General features: G+C 49.1%; 2 long non-coding RNA genes across 2 annotated transcripts; one reads left to right on the top strand and one right to left on the bottom strand.

The window, feature by feature from the left end:
• The first annotated feature begins 7,894 nt into the window (after positions 1-7,894).
• Positions 7,895-12,191, top strand: LOC144334139 (uncharacterized). Its single transcript, XR_013403591.1, has 2 exons — positions 7,895-10,312; positions 11,506-12,191. It is a non-coding gene; the product is annotated as an uncharacterized LOC144334139 (long non-coding RNA).
• LOC144334136 (uncharacterized) lies at positions 7,945-19,849 on the bottom strand. The gene is made up of 4 exons (XR_013403588.1): positions 19,715-19,849; positions 14,936-15,053; positions 11,574-12,166; positions 7,945-8,045 (listed from the first exon to the last, which is right to left on the bottom strand). It is a non-coding gene; the product is annotated as an uncharacterized LOC144334136 (long non-coding RNA).
• Positions 19,850-20,533: the final 684 nt, after the last annotated feature.

Here is a 20,533-nt window from a genome sequence, read left to right as displayed (position 1 = left end):
CAACGGAAGAGAGAGCGAGAAGGGTCCTCTGAGGCTCCTTCCTTCTCCCCTGGCTGTCGGTCACATCTCTGCAGGGCCGGCTCTCTGATAGAAAGTGGAAGGCAGTTTTAGAAACTCGTCACCCTGCTCTCTCCTGGCCTCGGGGGCTGCACAGGTCACTGTCCTGTAATCTCTCCCTGTCAGAGAGCCCAGGGCAGCCCAGGACTGCCCAGCCTGGTGGGCTGGGGATTGGGTTTTGGGCAGGGCACAGGTGCCACCTTCTGTCTTGGCTGTCCTGTGCCACTCTGGTCTGTGTCTAGAGGAGTGAAATTCCCAAGGTTGGGCTGGGAGTGTTTTGTGCACGCGGTACGGGGAGGGCTGGGAGTGTTTTGTGCACGCGGTACGGGGAGGGCTGGGAGTGTTTTGTGCACGCGGTATGGGGAGGGCTGAGCCCAGTGCCTCCTGGGAGACTTGCCCACGTGCAGTGACCCAGAACAATGGGATCCTTGGCCTGAACTCTGTGATAGAGCTTGACCGAGCTGCTGGGGGACATGTGAGCCTCAAATCCATAGAAAGACAAACGGCCACCTTGGGTGCCCAGGACACTGGTGCCCCGCCCCACGTACACTCACATACTTCCCAGGTGGCTCCCACGTTTTAAGATTTTAAAAATGAAACCAAAAAATAAATTGACGAAAACTGAACTTTAAAAAATAATCAACTGGGCACGGTGGCTCACGCTTGTAATCACAGCACTTTAGGAGGCTGAGGCAGGAGGATCGTTTGAGCCCAGGAATTTGAGACCAACCTGAGTAACGTGGCAAAACCCCATCTCTGCCAAAAATACAAAGATTAGCCAGGCGTGGTGGTGAGCGCCTGTAGTCCCAGCTACTTGGGATGCTGAGGTGGGAGGATCGCTTGAACCCGGGAGACAGGCTGCAGTGGGCCCTGATTGAGCCACTGCACTCTAGCCTGGGTGACACTCAGACCCTGTCTCAAAAAAAAATAAAAATAAAAAAATTTTAAATAATCTTGGGGTGAGAAAACTGTAGACAAGGTGCAAAACCCAGTAGCCTGAAGATGCACGGTTGACACTGACGCTATTGCTTTTGTGTGGCTGGAGCTGCAGGGCTGAGTCTCTGGGTGCCCTTCCTCGAGCTCTGTATTCTCTGTAGTTTGACGTCTGACTCTTGATTCTGTTTTCATCTTGGCTGCTTCGTGGGCTTCTTCAGGAAGGGTGTCCTGGGGTGTCTAGGCTGGGACTAGGACTTGGGGCAGTTTCAAAAGCCTAGGAGGAAGCTGGGAACAGTGGCACACGCCTATAATCCCAGCCCTCTGGGAGGCTGAGGTGGGTGAATCACTTGAGGCCAGGAGTTCAAGACTAGTCTGACCAACATGGCAAAACCCCATCTTGACTAAAAATACAAAAAAAAACAAAAACAAAAACATGGTGTGATGGCGGGTGCCTGTAATCCCACCTACTCAGTAGAATCGCTGGAGCCCAGAATGTCGAGGTAACAGTGAGCCAAGATGGTGCCACTGTACTCCAGCCTGGGCAACAGAGTAAGACCTTGTTTCAACAAAAAAATAAAGGAAGCCTAGGAGGTGCTTTCAGGGTTGGGACCGGGCAGTCAGTTGTCCCTGGCATGGACCCCAGGCCCCGGCCTAGTGTTCAAGTCACACCTTGACATCTGCAGGAAATGGTCCTTTAGGAGGCTGTCAAAGCTGCTGTCACAGCTGAAAATGACCGCAGCCTGGACTAGGGCCCAGGTGGAGCCGGGGTAGAACAGGGTGGCGTCAGCTCTGAGGCTGACTCACTTTCTGGCGCTAGTAACGGGGCAGAGTACGTGGTGAATCAGGGGCCTCCTCATTCGCGCCATCTTGCTTCCTCTCTGCATCTCTGGCTCTTGGTCCCAGCCCAGAGACTTCCCTTCTCTGCCCTGGCATACTCTACTCCGCTCCCCAGCTGTGTCCTGCTCGTGTGCCCAGGGCTGGGAGTGGCTGGGAACTACCAAATCCCTGGAGGCCTGAGTGCCCGGGGAGACAGAACTCAAGGAGGCTTCCCAGCTCTGCTGCTCAGTAGCCAGACACCAACAGTGCTTCCCCTGCCCTCAAGTACCTGAGGGGCAGTGGTGGCTCAAAGGCTGCCCTGAGGGTCAGTGAGCCCTCAGCTAGGACCTCAGGAGCCAGGTGGGTGGCACTCAGGGAGGAGAGGGTGCTTATGTTTGTCCTCTGCGTTTCCCTTCACTGGGAAGGATGACCTGGGGCAGGTCATCAAGTCTCTGTCTCACCTACAAAATGGCGGGGGGAGGGGGGCGTGATCTCAGACTTCTAGGGCCACCCTACTGTATAGTTGAGGACCAGTCCTTCCACAACTTCAACAAAAATGTGCTTAGCATTGGCAAGCACTGTCTAAGAACCCAGAGCAAAGCCGGACAGGCTACCTGGGCCTGTGGGGCTTGGTCCTAAGAGCAAGCAGCCACTGCGCAAGGGCATAGCCAGGTGTGAAGGATGGGAGGAGGCCCAGCTCCTGCCCTCCCAGGGCCCATCTCTCCTCCGGATAGGCCTTCCGGGTTGGTGATGCTGACCCCAGCCCATAGGCCAGTGGTCCAGTGCTGTGTGGCCTTGGTTTTGAGCAAGGCCAGGACAGGGTCCTCCTCTTGCTCTTCGGGCCTGCCCCTTCCTGTGCCCACATCCTACCCGGGTCCTCCAGGCTCCTCCAAGCCTCAGCCTGTGGCCCCAAACCTGCCCCACCCAGCCCCAGGCAGGGTCCTGCCTCTTCCTCCACAATTCAGAGATGCTCTGGAGGGCCCAGGCAGGCCCTGCCAGCACGGGCTCCCTGTGGACCTGGGAAAAGGTGCCCTTCTGTACAGTGGACGCAGGCCTCAGGAGCACGGCCTGGTAGGCAGATTCGCCCCCATTCATCCTACAGCGTGGTCCCTGGCGCCCCTCAGTGCCAAACCCACGATTGCCCCGGGGCTTTAGTTTCCTGCCCTGCCTTCCCCAGCTGGTCCTGTCATTGTCCCTTGGCTTCCTCAAGAAGGGCTCAGCCCAGGTGTACATTGGGCAGTGGCTGAAGGTGACAACCAGGGTGAGGACCTGGCTCTGCTGGTGTGGGGTCTCTGGGCTCCAGTGCCATGGGTGGGAGGGACAGGCTGGTCCCAGGAAAGTGGGGATTTCGCAGTAAGAGTCCCGGAGGAGCAGGACTAATTGGCTGGAGTTCCCAGAGAGATCCACCAGCAGCCACGTGGACAATGGAGAGCAGGGTGGGGCTGAGGACCCTGACAATGCAGAGATTGCTAAAAAGAGTGTCCAAAACTGTGATACTGTTTAGAACCCACAGAAAAAGTTGCAAGCAATACAAAGTGTTCCCTTTGAGGCATTTGACAATCATTGGACAAGGGGATTCTGTACTGCCCCAACTAAGTGTGTGTTTCGTGCAAACAAGGGCGTTCTCCCACATAACGCCACCCAGGACATCGGGAAAAGTACACCGATGCATCACTTCCACCTCATTTTAGACCTCAACTGTCCTAATGTCTATTTTTTTTTCTTTGAGTTGTGGCCTTATTTATAAGCACTGGATGAGTCCCTGGCCACCCCCAGGACAGAGCAACCCTACCCAGCCCCAGCCCAGTTAAATGCTACAGTTGGGAGCTAGGGGGCTCGAGGGAGGAATTAAGGGAAATATAGGCCTAGGGACATGTACTCTGTTAAATGGTCACATATAGGTCAGATCCTGTGGTCTGCAGAGCCACGGCTGTCACCACCCCCACACCAGGACGTGGAAGGTAGGGAGAAGAGCCTGAGGGAGCCGAGGCAGGCCCAGGGGTGCCCACCCATCGTGCTCTGGAATGTGGAAGGGACAGGAATGGCTCTCAGGGAGTGTATGGGAAGGACGAGGTTAGAACTGTCTTCTTCCATCCTGGCTAACACGGTGAAACCCCGTCTCTACTAAAAAATACAAAAAACTAGCCGGGCGAGGTGGCGGGCGCCTGTAGTCCCAGCTACTCGGGAGGCTGAGGCAGGAGAATGGCGTGAACCCGGGAGGCGGAGCTTGCAGTGAGCTGAGATCCGGCCACTGCACTCCAGCCTGGGTGACAGAGCGAGACTCCGTCACAAAAAAAAAAAAAAAAAAGAACTGTCTTCTTGTGGGACCCAGTGTTAGGAACAACACCTGGTTTGCTTCTCTGTAAACACAGCAGCCTTGAGGGAGTGGCTGGCCAGCAGAGGCTCTGCCTACCCCAGACCCAAACACAGCCCGGCTCCTTCCCACCTCTACCCAGAAAGGATGGCAGCTGCTGGCTCCCTGCTCCCTTGAAGGGGCCAGGCACAGTCTGTGAGTCCTCGAGGGGCTCAGGAGAAGCTCTGGACAGGGTGGCTGACCTTCAGGCAGGCCCAAAAGAGGGCCAGGCCCAAACAGCACAGCCGGCAAGATGACAGACACCAGGCTGCGTGGAGGCCTCTGCGTCACCCTGCGTGCTTCCTTGCACCAAAGTAGGCAGCAGATACGTCACTTCCATGGATGTCTGCACCCGTAGGTGACACTTTCCTGCAGTGAGGGTGACATGTGAACTCTGTCCACAGAAGAGTACTCCTGCAGTGCCCACGGATGGCCCTGACACCCACCTGAGGTTCTGGACCCCACAGTGATGATTCCTTTGCAGTAGGGCCGAGGTCAGGTAACCCTCCGAGAAGTCACTTTGCAGACGAGACAGCTATGGTGACTTCAGACATATTTCTCCCCGGGCTGCGTTCTGGATTGGAGCAGCTTTGTTGCAGGCACTGCATTGACTACAAGCTGATGAGTGCTGCCTTCCGCCTTGATAAGCAGTGGGCACGCTTGCTCGCCGGGCTGGGCAGTACCTCATAGAAGGGGGTATGCCTGGGGTGGGGCAGGTTTACTGGCTTCACTCAATGGTACAAAGGGGGTCAGTTCCTCTGGGCCCAGCCCCACCTCCATCCCACCCCACTAAATCATTGCTGAGGGAAGCCTCTCCATCTGCAGCCACCACCAGCAGGTCACCAGCCTAGTAATGTCCTTTTTACTTTTTTTAAGACAAGGTCTCGCTGTGTCGCCCAGGGTGGAGTGCAGTGGTACGATCATGGCTGGCTGCAGCCTTGACCTCCTGGCTCAGGTGATCCTCCCACGTCAGCCTCCTGAGTAGCTGGGACCACAGCCACATGCTGTCATGTCTGGCTAATTTTTGTTAATTATTATTATTATTATTATTAGAGACAGAGTCTTGCTCTGTCGCCCAGGCTGGAGTGCAGTGGTGCCATCTTGGCTCACTACAAGCTCCGCCTCCCGGGTTCACACCATTCTCCTGCCTCAGCCTCCTGAGTAGCTGGGACTACAGGCGCCCGCCACCACACCTGGCTAATTTTTTTGTATTTTTGTAGAGACGGGGTTTCACTGTGTTAGCCAGGATGGTCTCGATCTCCTGACCTCGACATCTGCCTGCCTCAGCCTCCCAAAGTGCTGGATTACAGGCATGAGCCACCATGTCTGGCCAACGTCTGGCTAATTTTTTTGCAAAGATAGGGTCTTGCTATGTTGCCCAGGCTGGTCTAATTCCTGGGCTCAAGCAATTCTCCTGCCTCAGCTTCCCAAAGTGCTGGGATTGCAGTATAAGCCACACCCAGCCAACTGTCTGTTTTAGCAAAAGGATTCAGTTCAGGCAACTGCACCTATTGCAGTTCTGGCCGTGAGCCACCACATCCAACCAGAATTATTTCAAAAGACTTTACGATAGAATGTTTTGACCTCACATCCCTAGTAGGATGTCTATAGAATATTTTGACCTCACATCCCTAGTAGGATGTCTATTAAAATAATTTTTTAAATTAACATAATGAATTCTTAAACACATTTAATAGTCTTATTGTTAGTAATAATGATGATGATATTGGCTGGGCATGGCGACTCGTGCATGTAATCGCAGAACTTTGGGAGGCTGAGGCAGGAGGATTACTTGAGGCCAGAAGTTCAAGACCAGCCTAGGCAACATTGTGAGATCCCCATCTCTACAAAAAAATTTAAAACTCAGCCAGGCATGGTGACGTGCACCTGCAGTCCCAGCTACTCATGAGGCTGAGGCAGGAGGAGTTGGAGACTGCAGTGTTCTAGGATCATGCCACCTCACTCCAGGCTGGACAACAGAGCACGACTGTGTCTCAAAAAAAATCCCCAAAAGATACAAACAAAAGAAAACTGAAGCTACGTAATAGGTACAATGGGGTTCATTATTCCATTCTATCTACTTTTGAGTATGTTTGAAAATTTCCATTATAGAACTTTGTTTAAAAAGAGAGAACAAGAACATGTTGGCTTAGCAACAGAAAAGTATACATATGTTCAGCCAAAGACATGAACAAGAATGTTCTTAACAGCACTATTTATAACAGCCCCAAACTGGAAACAACCCAGATGTCCATTAACAGAAGAAGAAATAGCCGGGCATGGTTCTTTGTGCCTGTAATCCCAGCAACTCGGGAGGCTAAGGATCCCTTGAGGCCAGGAGTTCAAAACCAGCCTGGCAACCACCTCTAAAAATATTTTTTAAATTTAGCTGGGTGTGATGGCTCATGCCTGTAGCTGTAGTCCCAGCTACCCAGGAGGCTGAGGCAAAGGATTGCTTGATCCTGGGAATTTGAGGCTACAGTGAGCTATCCTCACACTTGTGAATGGCCACTGCACTCCAGCCTGGGTGACAGAGTGAGACCCTGTCTCTAAAAAAAAAAATCAACAAAGGGTAGACATTCATATAACCGAATGAGTAACATGGATAAACCTCACAGACATGAAATTGTACCTCCTGTCTGCTTCCATTTAATACAAAAACTGGCAACATTATTTTTTTCTGTTAGAAGCAGTATAGAAGGCCGGGTGCAGTCACTCATGCCTGTAATTCCGACACTTTCAGAGGCTGAGGTGGGAGGATTGCTTGAAGCCAGGAGTTCTAGAGCAGTCTAGGTAACAAAGCAAGACCCTGTCTCTACAAAAAAATTCTAAAAATTAACCGGGCGTGGTGGTGTGTGCCAATAGTCCCAGCTACTCAGGAGGCTGAGGTGGGAGGATTGCCTGAGCCCAGGAGGTTGAGGCTGCAGTGAGCTCTGATCACACCACTGTACTCCAGTCTGGGTAACAGAAAGAGACCCCAGTTCTTAATAATGATGATGATGATAATAATAATAATAATAGGGGTTCGGGGCAGTAGAGAGTGCAAAACCTCACGGGGCTTTCTTTGGGGGGCTGTTTTGTCTCTTGATCTGGGTGCTGGATAAGGAAGTGCTCACTTTGTGAGAATGTATTATTTGTGCACTTTCTTTTTTTTTTTTTTTTTGAGACGGAGTCTGGCTCTGTCGCCCGGGCTGGAGTGCAGTGGCCGGATCTCAGCTCACTGCAAGCTCCGCCCCCCGGGTTTACGCCATTCTCCTGCCTCAGCCTCCCGAGTAGCTGGGACTACAGGCGCCCGCCGCCTCGCCCGGCTAGTTTTTTGTATTTTTTAGTAGAGACGGGGTTTCACCGTGTTCGCCAGGATGGTCTCGATCTCCTGACCTAGTGATCCGCCCGTCTCGGCCTCCCAAAGTGCTGGGATTACAGGCTTGAGCCACCGTGCCCGGCCTACACTTTCTTGTATACATAACAGTATTCAGGAAAAAAAATTGATGTTGAGTTCATGTTAAGATATAACAAGCATTGGCTGGGTGCAGTGGCTCACGCCTGTAATACCACCACTTTGGGAGGCCATGGTGGGCAGATCACTTGAGGTCAGGAGTTCGAGACCAGGCTGGCCAACATGGTGAAACCCCGTCTATACTAAAAATACAAAAATTAGCCGGGCTTGGTGGCACACACCTGTAGTCCCAGCTACTCAGGAGGCTAAGGCACAAGAATCACTTTAACCTGGGAGGCAGAGATTGCAGTGAGCCGAGATGGTGCCATCGTACTCCAGCCTGGGCGACTGAGTGAGGCTCTGTCTCAAAAAAAACATCAAGCATCATTTTACATAATGACATAAATATAAAAAATGGCCAGCATGGCTGGGCGCAGTGGCTCATACCTGTAATCCCAGCACTTTGGGAGGCCGAGGTGGGCGGATCATGAGGTCAGCAGATCAAGACCATCCTGGTTAACACGGTGAAACTCCATCTCTACTAAAACTACAAAAAATTATTCAGGTGTGGTGGTGGGCGCCTGTCGTCCCAGCTGCTCGGGAGGCTGAAGCAGGAGAATGCTGTGAACCCGGGAGGCGGAGCTTACAGTGAGCCGAGATTGCGCCACTGCACTCCAGCCTGGGCGACAGAGCAAGACTCCATCTCGGGGAAAAAAAAAAGGCCAACATTAGAATGAGTGAAAGTTCATAAACTCTTCCTATGGTGACTCACATATGGCATAAGGAACTAGCTCACTGGTTTTGCCTTCTCCTTCCTCTCTTCTCTAAAGTTCTTCATTTCTTAGGCCTGTAACTTGCCGTCTTCCCACTACGGTGCCTTCTAATAAAGAGCTATCCATTTTCCAAAGCTAAAAACAATGTAAATCTTTGTTGTGGTTATTTTTTGACACATCAAAAAAGGCACCAAGCCTAGATGTTTTTAAAACTTCAAAAGTTTATTGACTGGCACGGTGGCTCACACCTTTAATCCCAGCACTTTTGGAGGCAAAAGTGGGCAGATCACCTGAGGTCAGCAGTTCGAGACCAGCCTGGCCAACACGGCGAAACCCTGTCTGTACTAAAAATACAAAAATTAGCCGGGCATGGTGGCAGGTGCCTGTAATCCCAGTTACTCAGGAGGCTGAGGCAGGAGAATCACTTGGGGTCTGGGAGGCAAAGGCTACAGTGAACTGAGATTGTGCCATTGCACTTCAGCCTGGGTGACAGAGTGAGACTCCATACCAAAAAAAAAAAAGTTTATTATCTAAAGGCTTTACCTTTAGATAACACACCATTCAAATGCTATTTAAACTACTCCAGATCAGATAGAAAGATGGTAAGCGCTCTTAACATATTTTGTGATATTAATAAAATACTGATAGTCAAATCTTTTCATTGTTTCTGAAGTTTGTTCCCTTCTGTCTGTTGGTGATAAACTCCTATATTCTGTTGGTCTGAATGTCTTCACTGTGGTGTAGGGAGGAGACAGCCATCCTGGCCCCCACGGCTATGGTGAGAATCAGTGCTGTCCTGCCTTGGGCATGTCTCCAAAGCCCAAACACACTGGGAAGACGGAGTTGGCCCTACTCAGGGTCTCCACTCAGGCCAGGCTGGGTCCCACTTCCCTCTCCCTGAGCCCCAGACACACCAATGCTGTCATTGCATGTTGATTCTCTGAGTCCCTGAGCCCCGTACCTCCTGGCCTTAGCGAGCCTTGCCAGTGTTCTCACCACTGCCCAACAGACACAGCATGCCACCTGCTCTGCCTCGGGTCCCAGACCTTTCCCTCCCCAGGCACCTGTTCAAGGGGAGTGAGAGAAGCAACACAGCCCTTCTGTGCCAATGCACACTCCACCTGGGGGAGGAGGCAGGGAGGAGGGGTCCTCAGAAACGACTGATTTGTCAACCCTGGACAAAATGAAAGGGAGAAGCAAGAAGCAGGAGGAAAGATGGACAGGTCTCTCTGCGGCCCCGCCCCCACAAAAGGAATGTGTGGGCTGGGTGCAGTGGCTGGTGCCTGTAATCCCAGCACTTTGGGAGGCTGAGGCGGGTGGATCACCTGAGGTCAAGGGTTCAAGACCAGCCTGACCAACATGGTGAAACCCCGTCTCTACTAAAAATACAAAAAATTAGCTAGGCGTGGTGGCGGGTGCCTGTAATCCCAGCTACTCAGGAGGCTGGAGGAGGAGAATCTCTTGAACCCAGGAGCTGGAGATTGCAGTGAGCCGAGATCGCGAAGCAAGGAAGGAAGGGAGGGCAGGAGGAAGGAAGGGTGTGGCCACAGATCATGAGTAGGATCAGTAAGACAGACCTCCATTCCCGAAAGCTAAATTATGGCAGACATGAGGTGGCTGGGGGACCCACATGAAAGAAGGCACTTGGAGCCTTCAGAGAAGAATGCAGGGAGGCAAAACCCCCAAAGGCCTGAAAGCTTCAGCAGTCACTAGAAGGGGAGCTGAATACATGTGCTGAGGGGCGCTGGGGAGAGGACCCCTTCAGAGGCCACAGTTCTTAGGTCTCACCAGCCCCTCCTTGCTGCCAACCTACCAGGTCCCAGGCTCCCTGAATCCTCAGACAATAACTACAGGGGTACCTCATCCTTGTCCAGATACCGATACCGCCATGTGAGTCCTCCTGCACCTCAATTTGGGTGCTTTCTAACTGAAAGAACCAGGGCAGCCAGGCGTGGTGGCTCACGCCTGTAATCCCAGCACTTTGGGAGGCCGAGGCAGGCAGATCACCTGACGTTGGGAGTTCAAGACCAGCGTGACTAACATGGAGAAACCCTATCTCTACTAAAAATACAAAATTAGCCAGGCGTGGTGGCACGTGCCTGTAATCCCAGCTACTCGGGAGGCTGAGGCAGGAGAATCGCTTGAATCCAGTAGGCGGAGGTTGCGGTGAGCCATCGCGCCACTGCACTCCAGCCTGGGCAACAAGAGTGACAATCCCCCCAAAAACAAAACAAACCAGGGCAGTTCCCCACCACCCTCCAAGCACTGTACTCCAGCTTATAAATGCTGCTGGGGAGGAAGGCCACTTCTGACCATGCCTGGTGAGTGAATCCATCTTTGCGGGCATGGAGCTTGTGTTCGCAGTGGTCTACCAGCGTCCTAACTGCTGTTGGGGCATGTGGACCTTTTGATTGGACCAAGAATGCAGTTCCTTTAGGAGACTGTGTTACTAGGTTCGATGTTTTAGGGTTCTGTAGCCCGAGGCAAGGTTGCTGACTTGCTGGTTTTACGTGCTTAGGGTGACCTCTGCTGGTGGCTTCTCTAAATGTCAGTTGAATACACAGCCAGCAACTGCCTGTACCTTCTTACATCAGCCAGTAGTTGGAGCCACATTGCTACCAGGAGGAAAAGACAGTGCTCTTCTCATACAAGAGTTATTAAAACAAAGTGATGCCCCAATGCTGTTCAAGAATGAACAGCCTGGTCTGGTTAGTAACAAAGGATTCTGGTACTTGGCAACTTTTTGTGGATTAGCAAGGGTTAAATAACAAAGTGAGTATTTTATCGTCATGAGAAGCTATCACAATAACTGAAAGAATTGCTGCCAGTACTGGCACCTGGTGTACAGCCCTGGGCACTGCTAATATTTTTTTTTTTTGTTTTTTTGATGGATTCTTGCTCTTGCCCAGTCTGGAGTGCAGTGGTGCCATCTCGGTTCACTGCAACCTCTGCCTCCCTTCCTGGGTTCAAGTGATTCTCCAATCTCAGCCTCCTGAGTAGCTGGGATTACAGGTGTGCACCACCACACCTGGCTAATTTTTGTATTTTTTTAGTAGAGACAGGGTTTTACCAGTTGGGCAGGCTGGTCTCGAACTCCTGACCTCAGGTGATCCACCTGCCTTGGCCTCCCAAAGTGCTGGGATTACAGGCGTGAGCCACCGCGCCCAGCCTCTACTGCTAATTCTTCATTCTTCAGTGTCACCAAGTGAGGCATGCGGCATGCCTCCACACCTCCCACAGGGACTTTTGGATTCTCTTGCAAATGTCGCCAGTGGATCAAACACATGCACAGCATGAACCGCTGGTGGTGTCCATGGTGTCCTGACTTCTTGCTTTATCAATGATTTTCTGAGAGCGGCTCCCACTGAGGAAACCACCCAAACTTCTCTGCATGCTTCTCAGACACAGGTCAGTAGAGATGGTTGGGCCTTGAATGAAGACAAAATCCAGGGTTCTGTGACCCAAGTCACTTTCCTGGGGGACAGCTGGGCAACCACTGAAGATGAAGCACCAGGCCGGGCACGGCAGCTCACACCTGTCCTCCCAGCACTGTGGGAGGCCAAGGCGGGTGGATCACCTGAGGGCAGGAGTTTGAGACCAGCCTGACCAACATGGTGAAATCCTGTCTCTACTAAAAATACAAAAAAATTAGTCAAGTGTAGTGGTGCGCACCTGTAATCCCAGCTACTTGGAAGGCTGAGGCAGGAGAATAGCTTGAATCCAGTAGGTGGAGGTTGTAGTGAGCCAAGATCACACAATTGCACTCCAGCCTGGGTGACAAGAGCAGGACTCCATCTCAAAAAGTAAATAAATAAACAAATAAGTAAAATAAGGAAAAATAAAGCAAACCATGTAAAAAGAAAACAAGTGCACATGGAACTCGGACGATGGTTGCCTTGGGTGGGACAGCAGAGAATGGGATGGTCAGGGTAGGATGGGAGGCAGAGTATGTTGCTTGGGTTATTGTTAAAGTCCTAGCTTTTATTTTGTGGTGGTGGGTTTGAAGCTGCTCACATTATTAAAAATAACCAACTAAATATTTAATTATTCTTGACTTTTAATTTTTTATAGAAATGGAGTCTCACTATGTCACCCAGGCTGGCTTTAAACTCCTCAAGGGCTTAAGCAATCCTTTCCCTTCAGCCTCTCAAGTAGCTGGGATTACAGGCATGTGCCACCACGCCCAACCAAAATGTTTAAATATAGGCCAGACTCAGTGGCTCATGCCTGTAATCCCAACACTTTGGTAGGCCAAGGCGGGTGGATCACCTGAGGTCAGGAGTTCGAGACCAGCCTGGTCTCGAAACCCCGTCTCTACTAAATAAAAAAATTAGCCAGGCATGGTGGTGGGCGCCTGTAATCCCAGCTACTCAGGAGGCTGAGGCAGAAGAATGGCTTGAATCCATGAGGCAGAGGTTACAGTGAGCCAAGATCGCACCATTGCACTCCAGCTGGGCAACAAGAGCAAGACTCTCAAAAAAAAAAAAAGTAAATAATTTATAGACCAAAACAGGAACCATAATCGAAATTAGAAAATATTCAAAACTAAGCTATAAGTAAAATACTAGATACTCCATACACATCAGAATGGCTATTGTGAAAACAAAAAACAGAAAACAGCAAGTGTTGGCAAGGATGGGGAGGAACTGGAACCCTCGGATGGGGAGGAACTGGAACCCTCAGATGGGGAGGAACTGGAACCCTCGGATGGGGAGGAACTGGAACCCTCGGATGGGGAGGAACTGGAACCCTCGGATGGGGAGGAACTGGAACCCTTGGATAGGGAGGAACTGGAACCCTTGGATGGGAGGAATTGGAACCCTCGTGCGCTGTTGGTGGGAATGTAAAGCGGTGCAATTGTCATGGAAAACAGAATGGTGATTCCTGAAAAAATTAAAAATAGAATTACTATATGAGCCAGCAATGCCACTTCTGGATCTATACCCACATGAACTGAAGGTAGGGTCTCAGAGAGATTCGTACACCCATGTTCACAGCAGCATTATTCCCAACAGCCAAAAGGTGGAGGCCACCCCAACATCTATCAGTGGATAAATGGATAAACAAAATGTGGTCTGTATGAATTATTCAGCCTTAAAAAGAAAGGAGGCCAGGTGCAGTGGCTCATGCCTGTAATTCCAGCACTTTGGGAAGCCAAGGCGGGTGGATTACCTGAATTCAGGAGTTTGAGATCAGCCTAGCCACAGGTGAGATACCCTGTCTCTACTAAAAATACAAAAATTGGCCGGGCGCAGTGGCTCATGCCTGTAATCCTAGCACTTTGGGAGGCTGAAGCCAGCAGATCATGAGGTCAGGAGTTTGAGACCAGCTTGGCCAACACAGTAAAACCCTGTTTCTACTAAAAATACAAAAAATTAGCCAGGCATGGTGGCGGGCGCCTGTAATCCCAGCTAATCAGGAGGCTGAGGAAGCAGAATCACTTGAACCCAGGAGGCAGAGTTTGCAGTGAGCTGAGATTGCACCACTGTACTCCAGCCTGGGCAACTAGAGCAAAACTCCATCACAAAAAAAAAAAAAAAAGTAAAAACTGTATGCATGTGTGCCATGTGTAGAGAAATAGAACACGGCAAAATGTTCGACTGGTGACCCTGCTGAAAGGCAAACAAGACTTATTTCACAATTCTTTCACCTTTTCCTTTAGGTTTGAAAATTCTCTAAAATAGTTTGGGGTGGGGGGAGGTAAAGCTGAAAAGTAACCGAAAGGGATAAAAAAAGAACTACAGGGGTTGGGCATGGTGGCTCACGCCTGTAATCTCAGCACTTTGGGAGGCCGAGGTGGGCAGATCACCTGAGGTCGGAGTTCGAGACCAGCTGGCCAACATGGTGAAACCCTGTCTCTACTAAAAATACAAAAATTAGCCGGTGTAGTGGCGGACTCCTGTAATCCCAGCTACTCGGGAAGCTGAGGTAGGAGAATTCCTTGAACCTGGGAAGCAGGAGTTGCAGTGAGCTGAGATCACACCACTGAACTCCAGCCTGGGTGACAGAGCAAGACTCCATCTCAGAAACAAAAGAAAAGAAAAGAAAAAGAAAAAGAACTACAGGATAAACCCAGAGGGATTGGTTTGTTTCCCATTGGTTATGAGAGAAAAACAAAAACAAACAAAAAACAAAGGGAGTATAAGTGGGAAATACGGTAAGAGCAGCAGTTAATGAAATACCAATGACAAAGAATGACAACAAAAAGCTGGTGCTTAGGAAAGACTAATAATGACCTTCTGCCAAGATTGACCAGCTATAACAGAGAGAAAGCACAAATAAACAATATTACATATAAAAAGGGGGACATAACTTTGGATACAGCCAAGATTACAAACATAAGGCAATCATACAAATAACTCTGTACTAGTAAATTTGAAGCCATAGCAAACATGAGAAAATATGGGGGCTGAGTGCGGTGGCTCATGCCTGTAACACCAGCAATTTGGGAGGCTGAGGTGGACAGATCACCTGAAATCAGGAGTTTGAGACCAGCCTGGCCAACATGGTGAAACCCTGTCTCTACTAAAAATACAAAAATGAGCTGGGCATGGTGGCACACACCTGTAATCCCAGCTATTCGGGAGGCTGAGGCATGAGAATCACTTGAACCTGGGAGGCGGAGGTTGCAGTGAGCAGAGATGGTACCATTTCACTCCAGCCTGGGTGACAGAGCAAGATCCTGTCTCAAAAACAAATAAATAAATAATATAAACATTTTTTCCTTGAAAATATGACTGAAGAACAGAACACCTGAGTAATCTATCACCACTGACAATTTAGTTCCAACCTACCTACCCACCCACCTAAAAAAAAAAACACCAGGGCATGGTTGGTTTTACAGCAAGCTTTACCAAAAATTTTAGAAATGCAAAATTCCAATCTTATACAAACTCTTGTAATTAAAATAAAGGGAAAACACTTTTCAACTTATTTTATGAAGCTGGTATAACCTTGATACAAAACAAAGGGTGGGGGCACTACAGAAAAGGAAAAGTTTAAACCATTTCACCTACACAACTGGATGCCAAAATACCAGAGAACCAAATCTGGCAGTATAATAACAAATCCATCATGACTATCTTCTTCCAGGAATGCAAGGATATTTTAACGTGAGAAATTTATGATATTCCACCACATTTACAGATTAGAGGAGGAAAACCATGTAGTGAGCTCAGATTGCCATCTGTGCTCCTTGGCACACACACAGGGGTGGCTGGGTGGCAAGGGAGGAAAGTGCACTGGGCCACACGGGGAAGCCGTGGTGGAAACGACCTGGCTGTAGAGGTTAGTCCTGAAGTGACAGAGGTGCAGAGTCTGAAGGGCCACAAAGTCTCAAGCATAACTGCAAGAGAAACCAGTAAGTACTATTAGGCAGCCAGTCACAGGGACTGGCCATGACATCAGGACAAGGGGCTCTTAACGTCAGATCTCAGCTCACTCTGGGAGATCTATTCATACATGGTTGGATCCCACCATTCAGTTGGGAGAACAGAGGTGGAATTCAGCTTCAGAGAATGACACAGGAAAGTATTGTGCAGAATACAAGGACCCTACCTCCATCAGGACCCTTAGTTACAGCCCATAGAAGCTGAATGGCTGGTAAGAGATGAAGTGGAAACAAAAAGGTTTTAGGGGGAAAAGAAAGATGTTACTAGGTAGATCACAGTATCACTGAGAGAGCTGAAGAAAAACATAAGACCAAGCTTACAGATACAAGGCCAAAAAAAAAACACACACACAAAGTGGGCAACAAAGGACTATTTAGAGGAAAACGTATAGCCCTGAATATATTAGAAAACAAATTGAAATTCAATTAGCTAAGCCCACATCTCAAGAATCCAAAATGAGCAAATAAACCCAAAGAAACGAAGGCAAAGGCCAGTAAGGAAGACCTCTTGCACAGCTAGCCAAATAAAATACACAATATAAACATGTGTTTCTTGATTTCACCTGCCCTCACCCCTTGCCCCACTTTTTCTGGTAAGAGAACCTCTCTATTCCATGGGAAACATATAAGAATTACTTGTGGCTCATCCTGCCCCACCCCAGTCCTCCACACCCTCCTACCCCCAGCCCTGGCTGCAGTGACTGCTTCAGCACAACAAGTGACCTGAGGAAGACCCACTGCTCTTCACTGAAATACAGGGATCCTCAAGAAGGGGCTCTGTGTATACACTCAAGCTTCCTACAGAAAACGTCTGTAGGAGGGAAAGACATTGATCAGCTGGGAGCAGAGATGACAGAGATAAATGAGAGAGCCTGAGGAATCGTACTGCTGGCATTGGCTTACCCTGTCCGAAGCGTGCCACTCAGAGACCTCAGGTCAACAAGCCTTGTTTACTTCTAATTTGAGTTCAATTTTGTCATTTACAAGAAAGTTCCATATAGGCCAGGCATGGTGCCTCACACCTGTAATCCCAGCACTTTGGGAGGCCAAGGGGGGGCCAATCACCTGAGGTCAGGAGTTCGAGACCAGCCTGGTCAACATGGCGAAACCCCATCTCTACTAAAAATACAAAAATTAGCCGGGCATGGTGGTGGGCGCCTGTAATCCCAGCTACTCGGGAGGCGGAGACAGGAGAATCACTTGAACCCAGAACATGGAGGTTGCAGTGAGCCAATACTACACCACTGCACTCCAGCCTGGACAACATGGCGATACTTTGCCTCAAAAACAAAACAACAACAAACAAAAAAAGAAAGTTCCAAATAATACAAATATTATGCAAGACCTTTTGCCCAAAAAGTTTAAATATATATGAAATATGATCCTAGAATGATATGAATTATCAAAATTGACTCAAGGATAGAAAACTGTAGACAGAACACAACTGAATAAACTAAAAGGCAAAGATCAATCCCTGAAAAAAGTATCCAGCACAGATGTTTTTGTAAACAAGTTCTACAAAATGATAAACAAATACCTGGTCTATAAACAATTCAAGCCTGAAGAAAAAGACGTCTCCAAACCCATTTGCAAGGCTAGCATAAAGCTAATATCGAAATAGAACAGGAAGGTCATTTTTTAAAACAAGGGAGGGGACTGGCACAGGGACAGAGACAAAACTCGTAAGTAAATAAGTAATATACTAGAAAACTAAGCAAGGTTGGCTGGGCGCGGTGGCTCAAGCCTGTAATCCCAGCACTTTGGGAGGCCGAGACGGGCGGATCACGAGGTCAGGAGATCGAGACCATCCTGGCTAACCCGGTGAAACCCCGTCTCTACTAAAAAATACAAAAAACTAGCCGGGCGAGGTGGCGAGCGCCTGTAGTCCCAGCTACTCGGGAGGCTGAGGCAGGAGAATGGCGTAAACCCGGGAGGCGGAGCTTGCAGTGAGCTGAGATCTGGCCACTGCACTCCAGCCTGGGCGACAGAGCCAGACTCCGTCTCAAAAAAAAAAAAAAAAAAAAAAAGGCCGGGCACGGTGGCTCAAGCCTGTAATCCCAGCACTTTGGGAGGCCGAGACGGGCGGATCACGAGGTCAGGAGATCGAGACCATCCTGGCTAACACGGTGAAACCCCGTCTCTACTAAAAAATACAAAAAAAAAAACTAGCCGGGCGAGGTGGCGGGCGCCTGTAGTCCCAGCTACTCGGGAGGCTGAGGCAGGAGAATGGCGTAAATCCGGGAGGCGGAGCTTGCAGTGATCTGAGATCTGGCCACTGCACTCCAGCCCGGACGACAGAGCCAGACTCCGTCTCAAAAAAAAAAAAAAAAAAACTAAGCAAGGTTTATATCAGAATGCAAGGTGTGTTCAACATTAGGAAACCTATTACTGTAACTCAGTACAATCACACAATAAAATCTTTTGATTTTCTCCATAGATGTCAACATTCATCACTGTTAAACAAAAGGGAAGGGGGAAAAAAGAAAAAACCCAATAAGCTAGAACAGAAGAAAACATCTTCAGCCTAATGAAGATCATCTACTGGAAGCCCAGAGCAAGCGTCCTACCTCAGGACGCAACGTGAAAACCATTCCCACTGAGAAAGGGGCAATCAAGGGTGCCATGCAACATCACACTGGAGGTCCTGGCCTCCGAGAGTCACAAGAAATAGACATGAGTGTAAAGGAGGAGATGAAACTGCCATTAGTGGGATACAATTTGGCTATCTAGAAAGCCACAAGATCAACTGAAGAACTGCGCATTCGACAAGGTGGGCAACACAAAGATGGACACACAGGTGGATGCCAGGGATGGGCAAAGGTGATTTCTACAGATCCTTCACTACCAGTAACTAGGACTTTCATAAAACTCCTAAGACTAAATCAGATTGGAAGTAAAAGCCCATTTGAAGACCACACCACCTTCCCAAAGAACATATCTCATTTCTGGATAGGAAGATGAAAAACTGTTAATTTTTCTACAATATTTATTTAAAAATAAAATAAAAAACAGGGACGGGCATGCTGATTCACGCCTGTTATCCCAGCACTTTGGGAGGCCGAGGCGGGCGGATCACGAAGTCAGGAGATCGAGACCATCCTGGTTAACACAGTGAAACTCTGTCTCTACTAAAAAAATACAAAAAATTAGCCAGGCGTGGTGGTGGGCGCCTGTAGTCCCAGCTACTTGGGCGGCTGAGGCAGGAGAATGGCGTGAACCTGGGAGGCAGAGCTTGCAGTGAGCCGAGATTGTGCCACTGTACTCCAGCCTGGGTGACAGAGCGAGACTCCGTCTCAAAAAAAAAAAAAAAAAATGATATTTCCAGTGAGCAAAGAATGAACTGTCCAAGAAATAGTATAGGGACAAGTGACTTTCCCTTTAGGAGAAGTTTGCTACCTCTCAGAAAAAACAACTTCAGATGAATTATAGATACACACACATACATATCTTTAACCCATATCGTCTATTTTTGGTATATACATCTATATATTTTATACATGTATATTCATACATACATATATACAGATGTATATATGTTTAAAGCCACACTATAAGAGGAAGCAAATGAGAAACAGATAAATGAAGTGATAGCTGGAAGACGTGGGAATCAGTACAGGTTTTCACGCCGGTTTCTGAAATGGGAGAGTCTACAGCACGCTTGGCACTAACACATCATATCCAGTAGACAGGACGGCCAAAAACACAAAACAAAAAAACAAAAGAATCAAACACCCAAACCCAAACAGAACAAAACCCAACACATATACCCGACCAAAGTCTTTAAGAAAGCAAAAGAGGTCGGGCACAGTGGCTCACACCTGTAATTTCAGCACTCTAGGAGGCCGAGGTGGGTAGACCACTTGAGGTCAGGAGTTCGAGACCAGCCTGGCCAACATGGCAAAACCTTGTCTCTACTGAAAATACAAAAATTAGCCAGGCATGGTGGCACACACCTGTAATCCCAGCAGTTTGGGAGGCTGAAGCAGGAGGTTCACTTAAGGTCAGGAGTTCGAGACCAGCCTGGGCAACATGGCAAAACCCCATCTCTCCTAAAAATAGAAAAAGTTAGCCAGGTGTGGTGGTGCACGCCTGTAGTCCAAGCAACTTGGGAGGCTGAGGCAGGAGAATTACTTGAACCCGGTAGGTGAAGGTTACAGTGAGCAGAGACTACACCACTGCACGCCAGCCTAAGCAACACAGGTAGAATCTGTCTCAAAAAAAAAAAAAAAAAAAAGGGCTTCGAAGCACAAGAGGTAAGGTTTAAGTCCCACTGGCTTACAACGGGAAGGTATGTGAGCACATCTGCAGAGTTGGTAACGGGGAGGCAGGTGTTCCCTCTGATAGCTGCTATTTCTTAATGAGGCATGGGTTGTGGTAACTACCACAAGAAGGGGGAATTGATAGATAAGACAGAAGTTTTGAAACAGACATCCCAGAGTAGATCCACTGGGCAGTGCTTAGTGTCCATCTGAGGTTTGTAACGATAAACTTAAGGTACAACGGCTGGCCAGGCTGGCTGTTTTCTCACCTAATGACGGTGACTTGGGTTTGTGCCGAGTTGAATGACTGGGTTTACCCAGGGTTAGGGTTTTACTAGCTGAACAGAATGGAGGGACACGGGGGTGTCGGGTGGACCATGGAACTGATGCTATGCAAGAGGGAAGTGAAGACAGAAGGTTAATCATGAGAATGTCAGGGCTGGTTAGAAGGATGAAGGGTCAGGGTGGAAAAGCAGCCTCCATTTAAAAGGTTACAAGACAATCAATGTCCTC

This window comes from Macaca mulatta, chromosome 14 (assembly GCF_049350105.2).
Source record: "Macaca mulatta isolate MMU2019108-1 chromosome 14, T2T-MMU8v2.0, whole genome shotgun sequence".
NCBI lineage: Eukaryota > Metazoa > Chordata > Mammalia > Primates > Cercopithecidae > Macaca > Macaca mulatta.
The sequence above is the reverse complement of the archived record's forward strand: the minus strand, read 5'-3'. Positions and strand labels throughout refer to the sequence as shown.